Source organism: Triticum dicoccoides, chromosome 3A (genome assembly GCF_002162155.2).
Source record: "Triticum dicoccoides isolate Atlit2015 ecotype Zavitan chromosome 3A, WEW_v2.0, whole genome shotgun sequence".
Lineage (NCBI taxonomy): Eukaryota > Viridiplantae > Streptophyta > Magnoliopsida > Poales > Poaceae > Triticum > Triticum dicoccoides.
In genome coordinates, this window is record NC_041384.1 from 727,191,462 (window position 1) to 727,197,982 (window position 6,521).

The following is a 6,521-nucleotide window of genomic DNA, read 5'->3' on the forward strand; positions in this document are numbered from 1 at the left end:
TGATATGGATAGTACAAGAGTAGATCTACCACGAGATCAAGGAGGCTAAACCCTAGAAGCTAGCCCGTGGTATGATTGTTGTATATGCTATCGACTAGCCTGGCCCTGGTTTATATAATGCACCAGAGGCCTAGGTTAACAAGAGTCCTAGCCGAATACGCCGGTGGGGAGAAGTCCTTGTCTTGATCGCCAAGTCTTTGTGGAATCTTCCTTGTATGCAGCAGCTGTCCGAACTGGCCCATGAGTATATGGCCATGGGGGGCCTCGGCCCAATCTAATAGATCGGGAGACGATGTGGTGAGTACCCCCTAATTTAGGACACTGTCACCAAGCTTGCCTTCCACGCCAAGGAAAGTCCCTTCCGGACACGGGACGAAGCCTTCAATCTTGTATCTTCATAGTCCAGGAGTCCGGCCGAAGGTATAGTCCGGCTATCCGGACACCCCCTAATCCAGGACTCCCTCAAGGGTCAACAAAGTTTGAATAGCAACCAATATATTACATAGTGGGTTACGACCACAAAGGTCTATCCGCACTCAGAGTAGATCTTCCCAAAGTAGTCGATCTCTAGGCCTAGCCAAACTTCTTGGTTCCTTCACACTTTGAAGGCTCCCAAGCAAACCTAGTCGATCTAAAGGCACACACACCCTTCAAAAGTAATAAGATTGAGGTATCATGGTGATACACCCTAAACGTATCTATGATTTTTGTATTGGGCATGCCTTATTATTATCAAATATGTAAAGTTTTACAGTGTTTTTGGCTTTAGCGAAAAAATAAATATTTTCACTTATGAAAAAGAAATACATATGCAAGTTTCAACTCACAAGGGAGCACGAGGACCCGACAAAAGCATCCATGGAGGCTTACTGTAGGTGCCTCTGCCTAGGCGCCTAAAGCCCCTGAGACACCTAGGCCCACGAGGCTCCCCTCGGTCCACCTTTGTTGCACCTAGCTTATAAATTAGCCCAAAAATCTTTGTCATATTTTTTCGCCTTTGTCATTTCGTGACCTGATACGTCTCCGTCATATCTATAATTTTTGATTGTTCCATGCCAATATTTTACAACTTTCATATACTTTTGGCAACTTTTTATACTATTTTTGGGACTAACATATTGATTCAGTGCCCAGTGCCAGTTCATGTTTGTTGCATGTTTTTTGTTTCGCAGAATATCCATATCAAACGGAGTCCAAACGGAATAAAAACGGATGGAGAATTATTTTGGAATATTTATGATTTTAGGAAGTAAAATCAACGCGAGACGGTGTCCGAGGGGGGCACGAGGTAGGGGGGCGCCCCAGGGTGTCAGGCGCGCCCCTGACCCTCGTGACCACCCCGTAAGGCGGTTGGTGCCCTTATTTCGCCGCAAGAAAGCTAATTTCTGGATAGAGATCGTGTTAAAATTTCAGCCCAATCGGAGTTACGGATCTCCGGGAATATAAGAAACAGTGAAAGGGAACAATCTGAGAACGCAGAAACAGAGAGAGACAGATCCAATCTCGGAGGGGCTCTCGCCCCTCCCGTGCCATCGAGGCCATGGACCAGAGGGGAAACCCTTCTCCCATTTAGGTAGGATGTCAAACAAGAAGAAGAAGGAGGGGGGCTCTCTCCCCCTCGCTTCCGGTGGCACCGGAGTGCCACCGGGGGCCATCATCATCACCGCGATCTACACCAACACCTCCGCCATCTTCACCAACATCTCCATCACCTTCCCCCCTCTATTTACAGCGGTCCACTCTCCCGCAACCCGTTGTACCCTCTACTTGAACATGGTGCTTTATGCTTCATATTATTATCCAATGATGTGTTGCCATCCTATGATGTCTGAGTAGATTTTCGTTGTCCTATCGGTGGTTGATGAATTGCTATGGTTGATTTAATTTGCTTGTGGTTATGTTGCTGTCCTTTGGTGCCCATCATATGATTGCGCGTGTGGATCACACCCTAGGGTTAGTTGTATGTTGATAGGACTATGTATTGGAGGGCAAGAGTGACAGAAGCTTCAACCTAGCATAGAAATTGATGCATACGAGATTGAAGGGGGACCAATATATCTTAAAGCTATGGTTGGGTTTTACCTTAATGAACATTAGTAGTTGCGGATGCTTGCTAATAGTTCCAATCATAAGTGCATAGAATTCCAAGTCAGGGATGACATGCTAGCAGTGGCCTCTCCCACATAATACTTGCTATCGGTCTAGTAAAGTAGTCAATTGCTTAGGGGCAATTTCGCAACTCCTACCACCACTTTTCCACACTCGCTATATTTACTTTATTGTTTCTTTATCTAAACAGCCCCTACTTTTCATTTACGTACTCTTTATTATCTTTCAAACCTATCCAACAACACCTACAAAGTACTTCTAGTTTCATACTTGTTCTAGGTAAAGCGAATGTCAAGTGTGTGTAGAGTTGTATCGGTGGTCGATAGAACTTGAGGGAATATTTGTTCTACCTTTAGCTCCTCGTTGGGTTCGACACTCTTACTTATCGAAAACTGTTGCGATCCCCTATACTTGTGGATTATCAAGACCTTTTTCTGGCGCCATTGCCGGGGAGCAATAGCGTGGGGTGAATATTCTCATGTGTGCTTGTTTGCTTTATCACTAAGTAATTTTTATTTGTTGTTCTTAGTTGTTTTCTATCTTTAGATATGGGTAGGAAACGCAAAATACCAAAAAATTAGTTGTACCTACTGAACGAATGGTTGAAGAACCAATCAAAATTTATCACACTGCTGAAGCTTATTACTTGGATCATCTTCGATCCCTATGTGCTCGTGCTGAAACCCCAACTAGCTTAGTTGAGGGAAAATCCTTAGATGAGCATGCTTGTTATGTGCGACACCGTATATCTGAAAAAGGGAAACTATTATGGGGTCAAATTCAACGTTTGCAATGCTATGCTTGGAATTTATGTGAAATATATGATTTTACTTGTTGTTCTGAAAACCCTAAGAAACACCTTCCCTATCAGTGCGAGTTTAGTGATAATGGAATCGTATCTTAGTATGCTAAGGGTGTTTACAATTACTATGATGTTCAAGAAATTGAAGAATTTGTTGCTTTTAAGGGTGCTTATGAAATTGTTTCTTTGATTGAAAACTATGATGCTACTCTTTACAAATCTGAAATTTTTTCCATACTTAAATATTGCTATGATAATTATGCTTCTAATGCCTATGTTGAACCATATATTGAGTACTTCTCCGCTGTCCAAGAAGAGACTAATATTTTGCAGGAGTCTATGGAAGAAGAAATTAATGAAACTGTGAGCTCATTGGATGAAAAAGATGATGAGGAGAGCGAAGAACAAAACGAGGAAGAGCGGATTGATCACCCGTGCCCACCTTCTAATGAGAGTAACTCTTCAACTCATACATTGTTTAATTCCCCTTCGTGCTTACCGAAGGATGATTGCTATGATGACTGTTATGATCCCTATGATTCTTTTTAAATATCCATTTTTGATGATGCTTGCTATGCTTGTGACCAAGATGCCAATATGAATTATGCTTATGGAGATGAACTTGCTATAGTTCCTTATGTTAAACATGAAATTGTTGGTATTGCACCCACGCATGATAGTCCTATCATCTTTTTGGATTCTCCCGACTACACTATATCGGAGAAGTTTGCACTTATTAAGGATTATATTGATGGGTTGCCCTTTACCGTTGCACATGATGATTTTGATAAATATAATATGCATGTGCTTGCTACTCCTACTTGCAATTATTATGACAGAGGAACTATATCTCCACCTCTCTATGTTTCCAATAAGATAAAATTGCAAGAAACTATTTATACTATGCATTGGCCTTTACTAGGTGTGCATGAATTGTTCTTTTATGACATGCCGATGCATAGGAAGAGAGTTAGACTTCGTCATTACATGATATATGTTGCTTTGTGCTCACTACTAAATTACAAATCATTGTTGATTCAAATTGGCTTTGATATACCTTGGGATCCGGGTGGATCCATTACTTGAGCACTTTATGCCTAGCTTAATAGCTTTAAAGAAAGCGCTGCCAGGGAGACAACCCGGAAGTTTTAGAGAGTCGTTTATTTCTTTTGAGTGCTTTCATGTAGTTTAAAAATAACAAAAATAAAGAGGGGAACCCAAAACCTTTTCAAAAAGGAAAGTGAAAGTGAGAGAGACAAGCATTGTTGAAGTGGGAGCTAGCCTTGGACTTTCTTCATGCTCACGGAAACTTTGTGAATCTTGATTACAGAAACTTTTCAACAAAAATAATTATGCCCTTGTACAATTCCATTGTATTATAAAAATAATGTGCCAAGGTTTGCCTTTAGGATGTTTACATTTGCTTGATGGTTTGTACGGTGCAGGACAGAAACTTTGGCTGTAGTGCGCGATTTGACATTTTTAGCTGGAACGTCAAATGGTTCTGATTCTTTTTGCACTGTCTTCCTATACAAATTTTTTATTTTTACTAATTTTGGTAGAATTTTTCAAGTATCAGAAGTATGGTTAATGTTCAGATTGCTACAGATTGTTCTGTTTTAGACAGATTCTGTTTTTGATGCATAGTTTGCTTGTTTTGATGAAACTATCAATTTATATCAGTGGATTAAGCCATGAAAAAGTTATACTACAGTAGACACAATGCAAAAACAAAATATGAATTGGTTTGCAACAGTACTTATAGTGGTGATTTTCTTTATTATACTAACGGATCTTACTGAGTTTTCTGTTGAAGTTTTGTGTGGATGAAGTGTTCGATGATCGAGAAGGTCTCGATGTGAGAAGAAGGAAGAGAGTCAAGAGCTCAAGCTTGGGGATTCCCAAGGCACCCCAAGTAAATATTCAAGGATACTTAAGCGTCTAAGCTTGGGTATGCTGGGGAGGCATCCCCTCTTTCTTCAACAAGTATCGGTATGTTTTCGGATTCGTTTCGTTCATGCGATATGTGCAAGTCTTGGAGCGTCTTTTGCATTTAGGTTTTTATTTTTCTTTTTATGCACCATGCTGGTATGAGATAGTCCTAGGTTGATTTATAGAATGCTCATTGCACTTCACTTATATCTTTTGAGTATGGCTTTATAGAATGCTTCATGTGCTTCACTTATATCATTTGAAGTCTGGATTGCCTGTTTCTCTTTACATAGACAACCGCCATTTGTAGAATGCTCTTTTGCTTCACTTATAATTGTTAGAGCGTGGGCATATCTTTTGTAGAAAGAATTAAACTCTTTTGCTTCACTTATATCTACTTAGAGAGATGACAGGAATTGGTCATTCACATGGTTAGCCATAAAATCCTGCATAAAACTTGTAGATCACTGAATATGATATGTTCGATTCCTTTCAATAGTTTTGCGATATAAAGATGGTGATATTAGAGACATGCTAGTGAGTAGTTGTGGATTGTAGAAATACTTGTGTTGAAGTTTGTGATTCCCATAGCATGCACGTATGGTGAACCATTATGTGATGAAGTCGGAGCATGATTTATTTATTGATTGTCTTCCTTATGAGTGGCGGTCGGGGATGAGCGATGGTCTTTTCCTACCAATCTATCCCCCTACACTACTAGAAAACAGGCTATAGATGATATAGACACTAATGGCGCATTATACATGCGGTGCGCCACTACTATATAGTAATGGCGCACCTATACATAGTGAGCCATTAGTATCTAAAATAGTAATGGCGCACCTAGTAAAAAGTGCGCCATTACTATGTTTGACCAAGCTTTGACCCACTTCTGAGCATAGTAATGGCGCACTTTTCCCTGATGCGCCATTGCTATTTTTGATACTAATGGCGCACGTTTCCCTGCGGTGCGCCATTGTGGTTTTGTAGGTAAGTGCCGCAGCCTGACCGTCCACCATCTCTCTCCTCTCTCTCTCGCACGGAACCCTGTCCTCTTCTTCCTCACCCCATGCACACACACACACACACACGTCTCTCAGCCTCGCCCCGGCCCCGATCCATGCCGCCTCCCAGTGCTCCCTCCTCTTACTGCGCGATGGCCCTTGCCCTCCTCTCTCTTTGGTCCCCTTCGCGCCTCCTCGCGGCAGTCGCAGCCAAGGAGCCCGAGCTCGGCGGTGACGGATCGGAAGGCAGCGTCGGCGCTGGATCTGGGAGTGGTGGAGCCGCCACCGTCTCCACTCGCCGGGAACTGGCCAGATCCGCCCCACGAGCTTCACAAGTGCCACCCCCTCCACCACTAGCCATGGTGGCCTCCCCCGCCCCGTATCGGCGTGGATCCAGCCGCCATCTCCCGCAGCAACGGCGGCCTCACCCTGCTCCACCCCCGCTCCTCCTCCTCCTCCTCCGCGCCTTCGCCTCGCTCCCCATCCCGGCCGCTGTGAGAGGCGGCCTCGACCCGTCTCCCTCAGGTTCTCTCCGCTCTCACACCCTCCGTGTCTGTCCTCTGGATTCCGTTTCCCGGGGCCTTGCGCGCAGCGACGCACGCCGCGCTTGCTGGACCGGCGACCGATATCGTACATGTGGCTAGCTCGATAGGACGCGGATCCGTTAGTTGGCT